Source organism: Euprymna scolopes, chromosome 8 (genome assembly GCF_053919585.1).
Source record: "Euprymna scolopes isolate OS-2025 chromosome 8, ASM5391958v1, whole genome shotgun sequence".
NCBI lineage: Eukaryota > Metazoa > Mollusca > Cephalopoda > Sepiida > Sepiolidae > Euprymna > Euprymna scolopes.
In genome coordinates this window covers 35,668,681-35,690,943 of record NC_136489.1, presented here as the reverse complement: position 1 = coordinate 35,690,943, position 22,263 = coordinate 35,668,681, and positions in this window count along the sequence as shown.

Genomic DNA, 22,263 nt, shown 5'->3' with positions numbered 1-22,263 from the left:
TTTGCTAAATATATTTCATCGATGTATGCTGCACCAAATTTTTTGTAAAAATACATTATGTTGACATGTTCCTAAAATCAACCTATTGCAACTAGATAAGCCTGACGAGAGCTATTGATTTGTTGAGAGGAAATGAAGTTAACAATGATATTGTCTTATATTTTCTTTTTTGCAAGACTTGATTATTTTCTGCAAAAACAAAAACATAAACTACCCCCATTTCCTTCTTTGCTTTTCTCCGTTTTTCTTTCTATCTTCCCAACTTCCGGTTTGTAACTTAAAATGCACCATACGAAAACGATAAAATCTACAATAAAACAACTAAAGCAAAGACTACGAACAAGAGATTGGTGATAGAAAGAACTTTAAGAATAACAACCTTCTACAAAACAACTAGATATAAGCTTGATACTATTTACAAAATAACTGAATTCGGTATTAAATCATACGAAATCTCTTAATGTGCCTTTAGACACTCACACAAAAGTCGACAAATAAATACTTGAAGCTATAAAGAAGGTGCACCGTAAAAGCTTTTTCCCAAAATAACTCGACAAATAAATACTTGAAGTTATAAAGAAGGTTAACCGTAAGAAATTTTTCCCAAAATAACTCGACAAATAAATACTTGCAGTTAAAAAGAAGGTAAGCCGTAAAAACTGTTTCCCAAAATAACTGTGTTTTGAATAAAATAAACCCAAAAATGTTGAACTGCCATAAAACTATCAAAAAGTTATCTACAAAAAATATTTGAAAATATACTTTCGTGGAATCATAAAAACTATTTCCAAAATAACTAGAGTCGGCATTAAATTACGAAATAGATTGATATACCGTAAAACAAAATTCTGAAACCAAATCTAAAATCTACCTCTTATATTTCTCTATTTAAATAAATATAAATAACATATTAAGCTATTAATCTAATACATTAATGTACTTTCGAATAATTCATATATAAATAATAAATAGGTTATAAGGCAAGATAAATATTTTAAAGCACATTGAAATTTTTCGCAACAGTATGGTAGCGCGTTATTCATAATGTCCCTCCAATGCTTTTGCTCTTGAAATTAAAATAGTAGCGGATGAAAATGCACCGATTTGTGTTAATTAACTATGATATGTATACTTATTTTTTCGGTATCATTAAGTCACTCAGCTCTTTATACATTTTTTTTATAAATAAGTCATAGGTATTATCAGTCCCCTTATAATAGGGACTCTCACATGTCTGTAAGAATAACTGTTTTACTCAGCATTAGTTTTGCGTAGAATCTAACTAATATCATGCTTAAATATGTTACTATATTAGAATAGCAAGACATAATTTAAACCTAACCTTTCAGATTGGAACTGTTTTTGCATCGATATCAAAATCTTAACATGTGTGACATTTTCCGATAGCAACGCAATTAGTGTAACTGTTTAATTCAAAACACAATGCTCATTATTTAATTAAGACATTGTAAATATTTATCAAGTCTTAATGACTAGTATAAGAGGGGATGGAAGCTCTATATCGATAGTGAATTTTCTTACAATTATTAAAAGATTTGCGCGTAATACATATGTTTTTTTTTAATTTTACGATTATTACCTCCAAGAAATGATATAGGTAAATATTTGGATGAATGGAATACTCATCTTGTTCTCATGGAAATTGAAGGTTCAAATATAATCGTTATTTATATCAGTATCATTAAATTGGCTCATGATTATTATATGTTTCTACTATATATCGTTTTCGTCGACTGATATTTCGTATATGGGAATTTGTATGTGAATCTTCATTTATAATTTATCTCGTAAATGCCGTCATAGACGAATATGAGCGCACAATCTTCTGTAGGTGCGGGTGTTCTCGGCATGGAACTTAACGCCAACCAATCTTCCAATTTGTATTTTATATTGTTGGTACCGTATAGGATGGCTTTGCGTTAGAGGTGTGTTTCCTGAGCTTCTTTTCGCTGTTGTGCATTTAAAGTCTATTCGTTTAAATGTAGTTATTAGTTCGTCTTAGTATCGTTGTAGACTGATGAGGATGTTTCTTTTTCTGTGAGTAGCTCTGGGTACAATATTTTTCGAGGGGTCCTGTTGGTATCTATAATAAGTCTTACCACCAACGAAGCTTTAGACTTAATATGGTATACTTTAGACGTTTGTTCTCTTAATTACTTTATACATTTGCTCTCTTTAATCTTTAGAGGTTTGTTCTCTCAATATTTAGACGTTTGCTCTATTAAATACTTTAGCGGTTTGCACTCCCAATACTTTAAATCGTGGGTCTCTTAAATAGTATGTACCATGAAAATATATCCCAGAAGAAAAATTATGAAAATAAGAGATAATTTTAGCATCCCAATCACAGAGAATCTTGTCCAATGTCTTTATTTGTGATACCCGGGTTGTACAAGAGACGCTTTCTTGAAAAACAAATACAATTCAACGATGTGTAGTTTAAGGGATTAACTGCCCACTGAAACAGAACGTGTACATGGTGATGTCTTTATTTTGACCCTAATGAGAACCAAACCATAGATTAGAATACCCTTGTAAAGATTCACGTTTTTCTGTGCTTAATTTTCTTTATATTACCTAATAGTTATGTCAAAGTTAAGTTAATGTTTTACGCTAGTTTTTACATTAATCACTAGGTTACAGAAAATGCGTATTCAAAAACTATATATATATATATATATATATATATATATATATATATATATATATATATATGTATATATATATATATATATATAGGAAACGAATAAATGAACGACCGAAACAATAAAATATATGTTTTTTTTTTGTTAATCAATGCCTGAAGTAATTAAACATTTATCTAACATTGCAAAGAAAAACAGTAACATTTCCTGTGTTGCTACCTGCAGACGGGAGAACATATAAATATTTAAAGAGATTAGAGTTTCCAACACCACGGAAACGACCAAACCACTGTCGTTTTAAATCATGAATATTTTATGAAGTTAAATGCAAACTGTTAGGGGAAGTGTAATATAAAGGGGGTTTGTAATAAGTAAGCCAACGCTGAAATAAAATAATTTAGAAAATTTAATCAGAAGTATCAGGCAAATAGGTATATTAATTCAATGTTTGTGGAATAAATAATAAAGAAACGTCATTTACTTACTGCACAGCTATTTATATAATATTACAAAAATTATTACAGCATAACATAATACTTTAAGACTCAGCTGAAACCGTAAACCACACACACACAAATATACCCCCATATATATATATATATATATATATATATATATATATATATATATATATATGTATGTATATATGTATATATATATATATATATATATATATATATATATCAGAATCTGATAATGTAAATTGTATGATGTGAAATGGTTAAATTACAAATGTACAATTTTTAGTTTTAATATATGCAAGCCAAAGAATACAGATCAATAAATATCTCGCCTTTACCTATAGGTTTTCGCTGTTTATCCATAGAATATCACAATTAAAACTTTTAAAAAGTGTTTAAATCATGGAGTAAGAATATAATACACATATCAAAAATGGATATTTTATATTGACATTCACATCTAAATTGTATGCAGACCTGATTACAAATATTTCTAATATGTATTTTTTTCTCTCTTTGGTGTTAATACATGAATTAAATTTTACATTGTATACACATCATTTGATACTGGAGATATTAAATAGGGCCTATTTAAAAAAGCGGGGATATATATAATATAAACATAATTTGGAACCAAGATTTTCTTGCTATTATTTCAAATCATTAGAAACGATAGCAGCCAATTTAAATGTATCAGTCATCTAAGCAAAATATCTTGTATATATATATATATATATATATATATATATATATATATTTATATATATATAATATATATGTATATGAATATAAAACTACTTTATTTATTCACATAAATTTAATATACGAAAGTATATATTTATGCGTAAACATAAATATATACTTCAAAAGTGCCCAATACGTAGGTAGAGCTAGTTAGTAATTTATAAAATATATATGGCGATTAAGCTACACTGAATATTCTGCGTTTCATCCAACTATAGGATTCGTAAGGCTTATGCGCGAATTGTGTGGTTGCCTCTTTCTGTTATATATGCTGACGGTTTGTAGTTGGTCAATCAGCTTTCTAGTATCCACCGCGCCCCTTCCTATCAGTCAATGAGCATGCATTTGATCAAACAAGGATCTGTTTTAGAACTAGGTTAGTGGTTTTAGGTAGGCGTTCTCCTTTTTTATACATATGTGTACACACATATACATGCCCACACATATATATATATATATATATATATATATATATATATATATATATATATTTATTTATGTATATATACATAAATGTGTGTGGTCGTTTATGTATATTCATGTTTATTTAATTTATTTATGTGTTTGTTTTTTATTGTTATTGTCAGTTTTAAAGCTATTTTGTATCGCTATCCTAGAGTAAGTTTTATTTTGTGAACACAGTTGTTTGCTATTTCCCGCCTACAGTTTAATAGATTTTGAGGTTCTTAAAAGTACAGGATAGAAAACTTTTCATGGAGGCATAATTTACATGGGTCGTATAAATGTCTGCATGTGGTAGCTTGTCTCATTATTTTCCATTCGACTACCGGCGAATGTCCGCTTTCTTTGAGTTCCCAGTATTTATTCGCTAGTGTTGTTTTTATACGGTGTTTTTTTTATTTTTGAGTGTGCTTTTGTTGTCATAGTATCGGGTTATTAAATCTAAGGAAGTCATGCCTATGTAATATTTCTTGTTATTCGGGTTTTCTTTCGTAAATATTGTTGCTTGATAAACTATGCTTTTTGTTAGACATTTATTTTGCACTGGGCAAAGTGTGCGGTGTCTACAATTGCATTTATCTTGTTCGTTATTAGTATTTTTATTTATGGTATGGTTGTTCTTGTCCGGGGTTGGTTTGTTATTATTATTATTATTATTATTATTATTATTATTATTATTATTATTATTATTATTATTTCTGCTAGTGTTGGTTTGATTTCTGTCATGGTGTCTACTGTTTTATTGTGTATTTTGTTGTTATTTACATTGTTTTCATTTAGTATTTTGTTATTATGTGCCTTAATTATCATCTCTAAATTTTCGAAACAACTGTAAGATAACTTCAAGGTATTTTTATTGAAGATTTTGTGTAAGGTGTTGGTTGCGGGAAAGTGTTTTTCAATAAGATCTAGAAATTTCTTGCCAAGTTCTGTTTTTAACATTTGATTGTATGGGGCCGTATATCAAATTATAGTTCTTTTTCTTCTATTTTTAATTTTATTATAGTTGTTAGTGTTTTGTGGCTTATATTTGATATCGATATTTTTGTATCCACTATTTTTTAGGGTTGTTTAAAAATCTACTTATTCTTAACAAAAGAAAACTCTAATATAAAATGTTCGTCATGCGTAATCGTGAAACAGTTGAAAACATAAAACTCGATGACTTCAAGTAGCAATTTTCCAATTTTAACATTTCAGCAGCTCTTCTCTGGATTAAGATTGACTAAAGTGCTTTTAACATCTCTTGCCGACCATATATACCAAATATCAAGACTGTAGATGTTAAACTCATTTACTAGACATGTTGAGAATATTCTACACACAGTTTCGATTTTGTATATATATATATATATATATATATATATATATATATATATATATATATATATATATATATATATATATATAGCTTAGATCGAAACCCAAACATAACCAAAATCAACCAAACACAATACATATTACACAAACGATCTTTAAAGTGGGTTTTTAAACACACTAATACTTGCTATTCAGAATGGTTCATGAAAAACCATGCCTTATGCTCATGCGTAAAATAGTTAGCAAACAGATGTTAATTTGATGACTTCTATGTAAAGTTTATTGTCAATTTTAACCCCTTAGGTGATATGATATTCGGATGAGAACAAATTAGAATTTTTTCTGCATGTCTGACTACACTATATACAACATTTTCTGTCTGAAGAGAAAACATTCCCCGAGCCTCTAGGTTTAGAGTTACGCTCGCACACATTCTTACCTCTCTCTTTCTCTCTATCACCCTCTCTTTCTCCCCATGTATATATATATATATATATATATATATATATATATATATATATATATATATATATACACTTTTTATCAAAGAAGTTATCGATTCTTTGTTGAATAACCTCCAGTAGCGAACTCATGAGAAAATAGATGCTGAAAATTCATAGACATTGGAGATATAAACGTGCAAGGAAAACTGGAAGAATTGCTTTGCGTTTTACGGTGAACAACTTTAAACATTTTGTGACACAATAATTCGAGTAATACATGCCATTTATTTATTTATTTATTCATATGTACAACGTTATGTCGGGCCATACGCGCATTATTCTATTAGATTACTGCTTGGTTTAATACCATGTAAAGTATGACGTATTCATGTTTTAATCAAACTATGTAAACTTGCAAGCATCTGCCAATATAGTTCATGTGTATAATGTAACAATGAATAGTTGACTCAGCACTTAGGAACAGAATGATCTAATAAATAAAGGCACTCTATATTTCTGCAAACGGTGTAATAGAACGCCTATTCGTGAGCTATCAAACTCTAACTCCAAACACTAGAAACATATGGGGGTGTGTATATAGTTTATACAGACCTTTATCTTACACGTACAAACACACATCGATACAGCAGTGGGGAATATAACATGTGCAATATCTTCTCATAAGCGTAATAGCATTATATGGATAGAGGTGATTGCGTTAAAACTATGCAAAGAACCCTATGCGTCTGGGAATTCCCGGTCGACGCACAGGTTTTTGTTGCCCTCAAAGTAAAAATAAGTAAGGTTACTTCCCTGTCAACCCACAGAAGCCCGGCCATAAAAAAGATGGGATACCCCTTCTTGCCTTGGACAGTTAATTCCATACTTGCTCTCCGTTAATTCCAAAAATATATATTTTTTATCCATTTATAAGCCTTTATAGCAATACGATCTAATAGGAAAGGACTATTTTTCTCGACTACAATCGAGATGAAAATATATTTTCATTTAAAATTATTAATTTGCTTGAACATTAAATTTTCATAACGGTCATATACCCATCAAAATATATATATAGAATGCATATATATATATATATATATATATATATGTATATATATATATATATATATATATATATATATATATGTATATATAATAATTTCTTTACTATAATAATTAACTACCTACAGACACAAGTGTTTCATCCTTTTAGGAATCTTCAGTACAGTCTGTCACGATTAATACCTGCCGAACGATTCGAACCCCAACATCTCTGGTTTGATTAGAGAGGACCTAATCAATTCGGCTACCAATAACCGCGTGAAATAACGTGTAATTTATACATTTTAATTTTAAATGTTCATTTACATCAGACGGACATTGATCTAATCGTTATACGATGATCTATGCATAAGAGCTAAATTCACCGACTTTTATTCAACTGAAAGTACTCAACGATAAGAAACGACTTTCTTAAAGGGGCTGTCATAATATTTTTCTAATATAATAATTAAATACCTACAGAGAGTAGTATATAACCCTTTCGATTATTATATATTACGAAAGTATTAATTCAGGCGTAAACCTTTTATATCTATCTATCTACCTATCTATCTATATACATATACATATATATCTATATATACATATATATATATATACGTATATATATATATATGTGTGTGTGTATGTGTGTGTGTATATTTACCTATACGATATGTGTTTACCTCAACAGTTCTCAATACGGAGGTAGAGCTAGGTAGTAAGATATCCTAGCGTGGATTAAATGCGAAATATATATTTTATAACTTACAATATATATATATATATATATATATATATATATATATATATATATATATATATATATATATATATATATATACATATATATATGTATATATATATGCGTGTGTGTGTGTATAAATGTGTGTTTATGTGTGTCAGTGTTTATGTGTGTATAAATTTTATATATGTAAATCTAGGTATATATATATACATATATATATATATATATATATTTATATAAATATCTATATCTATATATACATATATATATATATATATATATATATATATAAACACACGCATGCACACCCGTACCCCACAACACACGCACGCACACAGGTACCCCCACATATGTATATATATATATATATATATATATATATATATATATATGTATATATATATATATATATATATATATATATATATATATATATATATATATATATATATATATATATATATATATATATATATATACGCGAGTCCTTAACCCTACAAGAACCGAAAGAGAGAAAATCGGCAAAAGAAATCAGAGAGAATAACCTCACAAATTAAACACGTGTATAATTTCAGTCGGCGGATTGATGCCAAGGATACTAATAAGTAGTTCACACATACACCTAAAAAAAAAGCATTTATTCAAATCGATATGGTGAACTATTTTCCCTCCTTTACATAAACACCTCTTCGATGACGTCCTGTAATTGTCAACCTCTCTTTCAGATATACAGTTAATAGTAATAGAGTGCATTAAAAATGTAGAAAAACTGGTTTAATTTGTCAGGGCTAGAAATAGACAAAAAAGATTTAGACTGCACATCTTTCGACCTCTCAATAATCTTTTGGATTCTGTGAAAGCAATCGAATTTGTTGGTCTCTTTATTCTATACAACTAAACTAGAATAACCAATACCGAAAATCATCATGAATCCTGATGCCAATATGTTAAAATTTGAAGAAAGTTCTAATTAAAAATATAAAAACTATTAATGTAAACATTGAAATTAAATCTAACTTTAAAATTGTAGACTTCCTAACTGCTACTTTTACTTTACTGTAAACGCACACACATACACACACACATTATATATATATATATATATATATATATATATATATATAGAGAGAGAGAGAGAGAGAGAGAGAGACATACAGACAGACAGACAGACAGACAGAGACAGAAGGGAGAGAGATAATGATGATATTGTAGCTATTTTGTTAAAACAACACTATTCTGATCTTTTTTTTACATAGACGTCACCACTTATCAAGGCCGATAGGACACTCAAGGATAAGGGTTAAAGAGTGCAGAGTAGTCAAAAGGACAATATAGTAATCGATAGTAATGGAAGTTCGGTAAATTTGTTAACCTAAGTGGAACGGCTCATCAGAAACTTGTTCACGTTGGACTTGAAGACAACCATATTATAGAAAGCTGGAAAGCAGGAAAGCGGAAGACAATTCCACAGGCGTGCAGTTTTAAGGAAGAAACTTTGATCATGGAATCTATGTTTAGGTTTAGGTACAGATAAAAAGTGGGGAAAATTATTGATAATGTTTTCAGCTAGTCTAGTGTTTCTTGTGAAAGTTTGGCGAGGGGGGACCATAAATTAAAGCTCAGTCGAACACTTTCTATGAAGATAACGATAAAGCAGAGACAAACTCGCAACATCTCTTCTGTGAGACCGAGGTTGCAGCGAAGAGAAAAGGGCATCTCCCACCAAGCCCCGAAGTTTATTTTGAACTCTATCAAGGCAGGGCAAGTCTTTTCTAGCAGCTCCTGCCCATATGTGGCAACAGTACTCCCTCCTTGGACGTATCTGGCTCTTATATAGATAGAGAATTGCATCAGCAGTGAGATATCTACTGGATCGATAGAAGGATCCGACCATTTTTCCAGCGGCCTTGGCAACAGATTTGATGTACGTATTCAATTTAAGATCAGGAGTAAAGGTCAAGCCCAGAAGCCTGTCAAAACTTGAGGCCCCCCAAGACGAGAGCCATTCATTTCAATTGATGCCAGATGGGGATCAGAATATTGATGATGTAAAGATAGAAGCTTGGTGTATGATGCATTAAAAGTAACCAGCCACTCCTTTCCCAATTGTACAACGTGATCAAGATCAGAGGAGAGAGAATCGGAGAGAACTTGGTCGTTTACTGCCTTAGACGTGCTACCATAGATTGTAGTGTCATCAGCAAAAATGTCTACAAATTATGTTAGGATGTGATTTGGAAGATCATTAATGTAGATCAGGAAGAGATTTGGGCCCAGGATCGACCCCTGAGGGACTCCGGCATTTATACTGTGAGCTTCTGATTTTTGCCCCTCAACTACTACACTTATGAACCTATCAGAGAGAAATGATTTAATAATTGAGAAGACATTTCCATCAATACCATAGCTGGAGATCTTGTGAAGTAAACCTTTATGCCATACCCTATCAAAGGCCTTTGATATGCCAAGAGCAATTGCTCTAGAAAGGTTACCTCTCTCGAGAGATTCGTTAATCCTATGAGATATAACTGTAAGCACATCTGCTGTTGATCTAGCAGAACGGAAACGATATTGTGTGTCACTAAGAAGGTTATTTTTCCTGAGATGGTTGATTACTTCTGTATTTAACACAGATTCGAGAAACTTACTCATGACGCACAGGAGACTTATTGGCCTGTATTGAGAGGGGTATCAACGATCACCTGCATTCTTAAATACAGGGCATACTGATGAGATTTCTCAGGGTGATGGGAACCAATTCTCCATAAGACAACGTTTAAACATTTTTGTAAGTATGGGTGCTATTTATGTTTGAAGTTTTTTGAGTACTATAATTGGTATATCGTACGGGCCGGTTGCTTTACTGGAATCAAGGTGTTTGATTAGCTTGGCAACATCACATACAGATATTTGTATATCACATAGTGTCTTTTCTGATACAGGAGGACATATTGGGGGTTGGCAGCCTTGGTCGCAAAGGGTCGAATTAGCTGCAAAGTTCTTGACAAAGAGTTTGGCTTTGTCTGATGCTGACGAGATTAACTCAGGTCCATTGATGATAGTTGGGATGGAGCACACACTTCTGTTCAAGATTCTGTTTGCAATTTGCCAAAACTGGTGGGAACCAAGCCGCTGCTCAGCTACTTTGGACTTGGCGGACTGAGCATACAACTCTCTTGCGTTCTTTATTACTTTCTTACAATGGTTGCTGGCAGTCCTGAAAGCGGCTTTAGTTTTCATACATCTATTACGTTGAAAGCAGTGGAAAAAGTGATTTCTCTGTGCAATAGCAGCAGCACATTCTGGAGAAAACCATGACTGGCTGTTAGGTTTTGCTGGAACTTTTTCGAGGGTATGAAATTGTCTATACCTACAATTAACCATTCTGTCAGGTCTGATACTATAGATGACACATCCTTTTTAAACATGGAACGCAGAGGAAGATCCGATATAAATGTACAGACACTATCCCAGTCAGCCATAGTGTATCGATATACTGTACGATCGAGAGGTACGTCAGAGAACATTACATTTCATTTTTATCTTAATTGATACCACTGAGTGGTCAGAAGATCCAAGAGGAGACAGAACGGAAACTGAACATAGTTCAGGGCAAGTTGTGAGAAAGAGGTCTAGGAGACTTGCATACTGGCCGTCATTGTCGGGCACACGGGTGGGTTCGTGAACAATCTGAGTGAGGTCATATGCAATGGAGAAATCATGACAGAATCTCCCCTCATCATCGGTCTTGTTTTAGTGGGTCAACCATTCGACGTTGTGAACATTGAAGTCTCCACATACGTGAATGTTAGCTCAAGGATATGCTAATAGAACTTGGTCAATTTTCTCAGATATGCTTTTAAAGATGGTATTTATTTGCTCCCCCACCGAGCAAATTAGGCACAAGGCCAATTTTTAATGTGAGGAGTGAAGGGAGGGGGGAGGGAAAAAGGGGGCTAGCTCCCGAGAGGTGGGAAATGGGAGCTAGTTAAAGGTCAGGCATGTGGGGTTGCCCCCACATCTGGTCTTTGCTAGTCATAGCTAGTCATAGCTTGCAGCATCTGCCGGAACAGATGGTGTTTATTTGCTCCCCCACTGAGCAAATTAGGCACAAGGCCGTTTTTAATGTGAGGTAAAAACCAGCTCCCCTAAAAGTAGGCAAAAAGGGGGCACTCTGGTTACCAAAAATTATAATTGTCCCAGTATAGAGGGTTTCCCCTCCATTGACTGGTACAAATTATCTTAAGTGCAGCATCTGCCGGAACAGATGGTATTTATTTGCTCCCCCACCGAGCAAATTAGGCACAAGGCCAATTTTTAATGTGAGGAGTGAAGGGAGGGGAAAGGGAAAAAGGGGACCAGCTCCTGAGAGGTGGGAAATGGGAGCTGGTTAAAGGTCAGGCATGTGGGGTTGCCCCCACATCTGGTCTTTGCTAGTCATAGCTAGTCATAGCTTGCAGTATCTGCCGGAACAGATGGTATTTATTTGCTCCCCCACCGAGCAAATTAGGCACAAGGCCGATTTTTAATGTGAGGAGTGAAGGGAGGGGGAAGGGAAAAAGGGGACCAGCTCCCGAGAGGTGGGAAATGGGAGCTGGTTAATGGTCAGGCATGTGGAGTTGCCCCCACATCTGGTCTTTGCTAGTCATAGCTAGTCATAGCTTGCAGTATCTGCCGGAACAGATACTACATTTTGATCTTGTCCCGAAGGCCAAGAATAACTGACGATATGCTTTTAAAGATGGTATTTATTTGCTCCCCCACTGAGCAAATTAGGCACAAGGCCGTTTTTAATGTGAGGTAAAAACCAGCTCCCCTAAAAGGGGTCACTCTGGTTACCAAAAATAATAATTGTCCCAGTATAGAGGGTTTCCCCTCCATTGACTGGTACAAATTATCTTAAGTGCAGCATCTGCCGGAACAGATGGTGTTTATTTGCTGCCCCACTGAGCAAATTAGGCACAAGGCCGTTTTTAATGTGAGGTAAAAACCAGCTCCCCTAAAAGGGGTCACTCTGGTTACCAAAAATAATAATTGTCCCAGTATAGAGGGTTTCCCCTCCATTGACTGGTACAAATCATCTTAAGTGCAGCATCTGCCGGAACAGATACTACACTTTGATCCCGGCCCGAAGGCCAAGAATAACTGACGATATGCTTTTAAAGATGGTAACTCCGCTGTTATGGGGGCGATAGAGAGTAAATATAAATGCCGTAGTGTGAGCTACTGCCACTTTGAAGCACATATAGGGCAAGTTAGGATCTTCTCTGTAGATGTCCCTACCACATGGAAAGCCATCTTTTATATAGGCACATATTCCATGCCCATGGCGATCTTGGGGGTCAGTTTTGGAAGTTAGGTTAGAGTATCCTTTAATTACGAACTCATTAGTCTGTCTAATTCCAGTTACACATAAAAAGAAAATGTCTGGTTTAGTCTCCTGTAATTGGGTTTCAACCTCTGGAAGGTTAGAACGTAGACCCCTGATGTTGGAGAAGGAGACATGGTAGTGGGGGTCTACGTTGGAAGTTTCAGATCCGGGTTTAATCGTGTATTTGTTATTGAAACTTGCCATGATGGAATTTTGGAGTTTGTGGACTAGGTCGTCAGATTTGCTTAGAGCAGGACAGAGAGGGGAAAACAAAGAGAGAAAAGTAACGGAGAAGTTTGTTTTTGTATCACATGATAAGATAAAGCCGTAACAATTACCCACTAATATGACATCGAGAGGCCCCACCAGAGACTACTGCATGGTCCAGAATCCATTCAGCAAATGGCAATACAGCAGCCCCAGTACTTTGCACCTGCGTATAGGACATCCTCCTTAGTGGTTAATCCAAGGTTCGGGTCCCTGACTATCAGGCGGATAACGTCAGCCCAGATAAAACGTTTACCTCCAGCACCCTTACTATTGACATTACTACAAGGATAGACATAGAAACGATATATTTCCGCCATCTTTGCCGACTGTTCACGCAAAATACTGCCAACCTAGAATACAGCTTTTTCTTCTCCCTTTGTCAGAAAAATCACTGATTAAAAAAATGAGAACTGAGTGACAAAAAAAGTGGACCGAGAGTAACTAGAGCTGCCGACAACGCTTCCACAAAACGTTCTCTACTCTCCTTTAAAAAAAAAAAAAAAAAAAAAAAAAACCTATTAAGTATTGTACTTAATAAAAGTCCAACTGGCGTGTTTTATAAAGGGAACGTATGGTGATAGATTCACCTCTCACGAATTAACAATGAATACAACTTCCTAATCTACTCATACAATCCACATGGTAGATATAATAAACATTTATGACGAGAAAACGCTATCATTAAATAAAACAATCAGGAGATAAAAATATAAATTAAGTACTGAAATAGAATGTAATTATTAATATTAGAAATTAAACAAAAAATTAAAATACACTTATCTCGAACAGGCATTCGTCGTCAGAGTGCAAACTGATTTGAAAAGACTTAGTTTTTATATCAGCGTCCCGAAAGATTTTTTCTTTTTTTCAATTCACCGTTAAAAATAAAACGTGATTTCTTTCTGAATTTTTGCGAGTGGCGTTTAAGAAATTGCGATATAAGAGAACAGGGGGGGGGGCTTCTGAAATTCGACTGCCGTTATAAGAAAATTAACAAAAAAAAAAAAAAAAAAAAAAAAGAATTTGAGGGGGGGTCTTAAAGAAATATAAAATGGTGGAGTATGCTATCCTTAAGATCAACTTGGTCTAAGATAGAAAGGCCCTGTCGGTGGGGCATTAGAATAGTCCGACTGCCCCCCCCCTGAAGAGCGTAAAAGCCCCTCAATGGGGTTCCTGGATATGACTTTAAACTATATCCAGTGGGGAGGCCTCGGCTTGTAGCCTTTGGGTAGTGTGGAGCCACCCTTTAACTACCATTGCTCCCAGGTCCACTCTGACCCGGAGTGGTAGTAGCTGTTATACTCCCAACTATGGGTTGAATAAAAACCGACTTGAAAACAACAAATATACTCTATTAAGTATTTTGTTCTTCAAAATATTTAGATTCGGCATTAAATGACCCAAAAAGGGTTGATATGCAATGAAACAAAAACTACCAGCCAACCTAAGATAGAAAGACATCCGGCCTAGGCTCGTTGTAAAATAAGGTTTAATATATTTTTTTATTCATGCTGATTTCGTATTAATTATTATAGCGTGAATTTTCTATCGGTTCTTATATATTATTAAGTTGTAAATTTTAAAGTAAAAAATATATTAATTTAACTTGGGTGCATCATTCGGAATTTAAACAAGAACTAAAACTCATGAAGGCTATATATATATATATATATATATATATATATATATATATATATATATATATATATAAGTTTCCTCAGCTATAGTCAAAACCAAAAATCCAAACATATGAAGAATTATTGGTAAAATTATTTATGAAATGTAGCTGATATTAGTATTATCCGCTTTATAATCGATACGGAAACCAAAACTAATGAAACATTGTGGGTAACATTTTTTTCTTATAAGAATTAGAAGCTAATTAATATCAAACGATAGTCTCTCAGTTTAATAAAAATGTAAGCATGATAACAAATATAAGACACACAGTTTATCGTATTAATATATAGATTTATAGCGTTTTTGTTTTAGTCTACATCGCTCTGCTTAATATGATTACATTATGAGACATTTAGCAATCCACTTATGTAATGGATGTTTGTCGATAGTTAATAAACGTCAATGATATCAATAAGAACGATTCATTGAACATTTTTTTATTATGGTTTACAATATATTCGGAGCACACATATCGCTCGTATTTATAGTTAAAATTAATATTCTTCTTTTCCTTTGCGCAATATAAAAAGGCACAATATGCAGAAAAATATATATAACCTAATAAATAGTGAATTGAATGGACACTTCAATATCACACACTTGCTTTATAAGTATATTGGCGTAATGTGTCTCCATTAACTCACTGGATTGTGAACCTTAACGCAAATACCTCATAACAACAAATCTGCCACTTATTCTTTATGAGTTAATGACTGACGAATGATTTTTTTCCATAAAATTCGTTTTATTACATAATTCTTCCTTTTCCTAAACTCTTTTAATTCTGTCCATTGTAACATGCACGAGGAAATATATATTAAGCATGCATATTGTTAATGTATTCCCACAGTTTTCCCTCGATAAATTTAATCTCTATAATAATTTCTTACGGTGTCTCGTTTGAACTTGTTTATACCTACTGTAAAATCAATACATGATATAATCTCTTGTGTAATTGTTTCGTATTACGGTTTGTCAACGACTTACATGCGATTTAATGCCAAATGAAATAGCTTGTTGAAATATGTTATGTTTAAATTAAATAAGAATATTGTTATTATCTTTACTGCAATGTTTACAACCTTTTGCTCATCTGACAATCTTCAGATTAATCTCGCTCAACTGTTATATATTTCTATCAAACTTGAAAATCTGGGCACAAGACATATGCGAATTACTTACTGTCATTAGTGAGGGAACGAGATAATGCTTCACCGGTGAAGTAATTAAACGGTTCCTTTCCAAGTTTCATCCAAATCCCTGAGTTCGAAACAAATATTCCCGAGTTCAAAAAAGTTAACTTAGAAAACGCCAGATGCCATATCGACGGATATGTTGTGAAAATATCGTTCAAGATGAAAACAGTAGTTTGAATATTCCTAATAATGATATCAACCAATTCGGATCTCAAAAATAAAACAACGTAACTTTAATTCTTTATAAATTTAAACATAAATTTATAGCGTGCAATTTGTTTGCTGTCTTTTTCGGGATGTAAACGTATTCGTTTATTTTTTTTTATTTATTACTGAATTTTATGCGTTCTATCGTATATTTCCATATGTATTGGTGCTATCAAATATTTTAATACTTATTCGAATTTTATTGTTTTGTAATGAGATTTTCGTTTTTTTTTTTTTAATATTCAAATTAAGATTGAATTTTAAGAATTGATAGATAAACAATAACCTTTTTGGTCAGGATCCTACATTTTTATTTTTCGTTTTTTTTTTTTTAACGGAGTTACATTATTATTAAGGCCGGAATGCAGCTCCATGAGTAGAGTGAATCAGTTGACTTCAATCACAAGGAAATCACTATATTAAACGTGGCTGGTTTAAATTTTACATAATTTGATTATTTAAGGGCATATCTCAACCAGAATCATATATATTTTACGTTAAGACGAGCAGGAAAGCAGGCCAACATAAAGGTAATCGTTTTATTGATTATTTATAATATTTGTTTGAACTTTTTATCGTAGATACAAATATTTATGCAAATTCCAACCCGATATATAGGAGGAAGATGGTTAATATCGACACTTGCGACTGTTTTGAAAATCCAATCCTTTGCGAGTGCAAATAAGAATGTTACCAATTTAAAACAAGCGAGAGAAAGCGATGAAAATTAAGTGTAATGAAGCAAACAGATACATACACATTCATAGACAAACAATACATACCCATACTACGTTATTTTCCCACTCACGGCAAATGTCAATCTATTGAATTATCATTTAAATTAGACTGTTTTCGTAAAAGCACTTAGACACATTATTATCCAATTTCACGCTCTTTTCAAGTGAAGATTGCTCGATTTATTTAAAAATTCTTCGTAAATTCAATCAGTGAAACGCCCATTTTCTGCAGACGAATTGGTTCTATTTTTAATTTAAAACATTCGCTTTTACGTTATATAGCGTCAGCTTAGGTGTGTTTGCAGAGAGTATATAAATCCTGGAATCTTTGCCTTGTAACAATTTGTTAAATAATATTTTTTAACAGTTGGATAAACCTGCCATATGTTAGTCTTTCAAAAGAGACAGTTGGATAGCTGGTGATAAAGCATACTATTTAGTGATTGCTGTGGACGTTCTAAATTGTAAATAAGAAGTGGACATATAATATTCTAAGCTCCGAAGATGTATTTGCGCGTGTGGTCTAGTTTATCGTTTTTATACAGTCTTTTTGATCCACATTTTTCATAACATAAGTAGAGTCCAAAACCGGTTTTTGATTAGCTTGGCAACATCACGTACAGATATACGTGTATCATATAGTGTGTTTTCAGATACAGGAGGAAATATTGGGGGTTGGCGGCCTTGATCGCAAAAGGTAGAATTAGCTGCAAAGTTCTGTACAAAGAGTTTGGCTTTGTCTGATGCTGATATATATATATATATATATATATATATATATATATATATATATATATATATATATATATATTGTTTTTATTCTTTGCGTGAATACAGTCATAATATGCTACGGTGTGCAGAGCGTTTCTATTATAATTGACGTCATCAGGCAAGATGAATCTTTTTCCGTCCCAGCCATGGCGCAGAATATAGTTTCCCTTCTAATATTAACATTGTATTGTACCTTCGTAATTTTATAAATTTATATATATATATATATATATATATATACATGTATATACACATATAGATGTATGTACAATGTATATATATATATATATATATATATATATATATATATATATATATATATATATATATGTACACTTATGTACTGATGAAGTGAAACGTTAACAAACAACACTTTCTCAAGACGAGAAAAGCTCAACAATATAAAAATGAGCGAATAATGTTATATTATTCCGAATTCTTCATATATATAAATTATATTTTTAAGTTTATACGAACTGACACACGCACAAAAACCTCCACACCCCCACACATGTATATGTGTATATATATATATATATATATATATATATATATATATATATATATAAATATATATATATATATATATATATATATACACGTCTTTTTGGATGAAATAGATATTGTCTATTGAATTGTAGAAGTAATTTGCTTTTATAATTCCTCTATTTGTTTTATATTTATATGCATGTTATTTTTTCACTTGGGATCGATTAATCTAATTATTTTGAATAATATGTAAATTTACTATTTAATGGAATATATGTAACAGAAAATGATAAATTTTTTATGAACACATATATTCTAACTGTATATTTTCTTTTATATAGAGGGTGAAATCAATCATGTATTATTATTATTATTATTATTATTATTATTATTATTATTATTATTATTATTTATCCCGTTATTTTTGTAGTCATTTGACGGTAAATACGTGTATTCCTTCTTGCAGGTCGGTAACTCTTATATCATGTCTAAACGGTATATAATAATATGACAACATACGTTGAGTTGGATGCGTAACAAAAAGGTTTCTTAGTACTTCGTAATAATACAAATGCAACATGGCTACATGATTTTATATTTAGATACATATAAATGACGGTAGAGAAACGGAACTTTTCGTGTAAGAACTAACGCCACGCCCCTTGGAAGCTTCGTTAACCAGAGTACACTTGTAGAGTGTAAGACGCGAGAATGGTCGGACGCAAGGCGTCAGGGCAAGTTTGCAAGACTAAACCATAAGACTAGACTGCAAATAAGACAAGACGTCCATACTTTAAAATGGTAGCTCTTTTATAAACTGTTTCGTACCCGGTTCGACACGTAGTGATGCCCCTTATAACACTTCTCCCTGAAGCTGAAATTTTCCCGATTTTAGCTTAAATACTGCTTCCGTTTAGGTTCAGGGCTTTAACGTCTGACGACTTTCATTTTACGTGTGCTTTTCCTTTTGGACAGAGGTTTCTGTGGTAAAGAATTCTATTCATCCGTTATGGTAGGCCTAGGGGTTACCTTCATGGTTCCGGTATACACACCGGTTTTGGAATGTAAAATGTCACACATAACATTTCCATTGGGATTTCGTCTGTATTGTCCGAAAGTCTGGAACGGATTTGATTAATGTTTTTTGTTTTACAGACAAAACTTGTGCCTTGAATACTATAGACCGTGTGCCTAATTCTTTCCTTAATGATACCGTCCACGCAATGATTTTTCCCATTTTGAATTTTTTTTTAAATATACTTTATGTTTTTAGCAACTTTTTTTTTATCCTGTAGGAGTCTATCGCAAATGGATCTATTTTTTTCTGGTGAGCATAAGTTCTGCAAGGGATGGATTTACATCATTGTTTAAATTTGGTATTACTGTTTAGATCGCTAGAAATGTGTATATTGTTCGCTCATCTGTGGAAATGTCCATATTTTTCTTTAAGGCCCGCTTAAATGTCTCCACAAATTTCCCTGCAAGCCATTCGACCTGGGATGGTAAATAGGTGTCATGATGTGTTGTATATTGAGTGAGTTTCAGAATTCGTTTAAGTCGTAACCTGTGAATGATGTACCATTGTCACTCACTATGGTCTTTTGAACACCATACCGGCTGAAAATTTCGTCAAGTGTATTTACACTACTCATTGAAGTTGGATATCTGATCTTGAATCTCCCCGGTCATTTGGAGAAAAAAGTTCACTACAATTAAGTAAAAAAAACAAAAAACATTTAGGGGTCTAGCCTAATGAATATGTAGACGCGACCAGAGCAGGTATGTCTTCGGCCACGGCGTCGTTTTTACCGAAGGATCTCGGGTTGCTAACTGCATCCTTTCCACGCTTTGAAACAGTTTTCCACCTCGTTATCAATACCAGACCAATACACTTAACCTGTAATTAGGGATTTCATCCTTGAAGTTCCAGGATGTCCTGTATGAAATTCCTTCAGCATTTTCTTCCTAATACCTGTGAAAATATGATTTTTTCAGCATACATGAGTACATCTTTAAAAATAGAAAAAAAGTTATTCTTCCAACCATTTTATTTTTTCCGTCCCTCCAACTTCATTTTGGATTTTCTTTGTGAAAACCTCTTTTGCAGTTTCTCTATTAATCTATTCTAGAGTTACCGTGAGTTACCGAATCACATTGCATATTGAATTTGAGCATTCGCTTTCATCTTTAAGAGCTGCAATTACCGTCTCTTCGAAACTTTCATTTCTTTTTGAGTAAACCTTGAGAGTGCATCCGCGTGTCCTAGCTTTTTGGATGACACATGCTTCATCTTAAACAGAGATTTTAAGGGAGTTACAATCCATCGCTGTAGTCGATTTGCGGTATGCGTAGGGATGCCTTTCTTCTATCCATATATCGTGATTAACGGTTTATGATACTCTGTAATATGAAGTCTGGTCTATGGATAAAGCGGTTTAACTGTTCGACTCCAAATATTATCGAGATAACCTCCTTTTCAATCTGGCAGTAGTTTTTCTCAGCTACAATCAACGTTTTTGAAACGTCAGCGATTGCTTTTATTGTTCCATCCTCATACTGATGGAGTAATGCAACACCAACTCCGTAATCAATTGCGTCCGTTCCTGGTACTAACTCCTTTTCTGGATCGAAATGCGCTAATGCCAGATGCGACAGTAGACATTTCTTTATTTTCTGGGCAGTAGATTCACAAACCTTTGTCCAATTCCATCTACTGCCTATGTACATTAGGGATGTATATCGCATACTATTGTACCAATCCCAAAAATGACTGTAGTTTTGGTACTGAGTCTAGGGTAGGCATCTTTTCGATTCCTTCGGTCCGTTGTGGATCTGACATTCTTCCCTCTTCGCCAATTATTTGACCCAAGTATTTGATATGTCCATGAAGAAATCGCATTTCTCCAGATTCAATCTGAAACCAAACACCTCTATTCGCTTAAGTACTTCTCTGATGTGCTTCTTGTGCTCTTGCAAATCATAGTTCTTTATCTACACATAGTTAACATATGCCATTGCAAATTTCAACCCAGCGAGCATCGTATCCATTATCTTTTAGAAGAGAGCAAGGGCGACCTTTAAGCCGAAAGGAAGCCTCTTTAGCTTGAAGATACCCTTATGCGTGTTAATGCACAGGTACTTTGAACATTAATCATCGAACATGATTTGCAAGTACGCGTCCGAGAGGTCTATCTTGGAAAACCCCTCCGTTTAGTTTGGAGAATGGATCTTATGCCGGAGGAAGGGGGTAATGGTGGTCCTTTAAACAATCATTCAGGTCGGTTCAGAAATAAACCCACACTGATATTTTTTCTTCACATACACAATCGGCCTGACCAAATCCGGATAGTCAACTTTTTCCATGATATCTAAGTGTTGAACTCCTTATCGATTGCGTCCATCGATGAAAAGTATATTTCTTTTAGGTGATAACGCTGCGGTGGCATCTTTCTACACTTCAAATGTGGCTTCTATTTTCACACAGTGTCCAAGTCCTTCGGCAAAAAAAAACCTTTGGAATTCTGCTTTAACATCGTCCAGGAACCCTTCCACTGGGTTCCATTTCTCTGTGTTTAACCTATTATAAAAAAGATAACTGGGCGTACTCATAAGTTAAACAGGACAAACAAATCCTATCCAAATAAACTTGTGTTC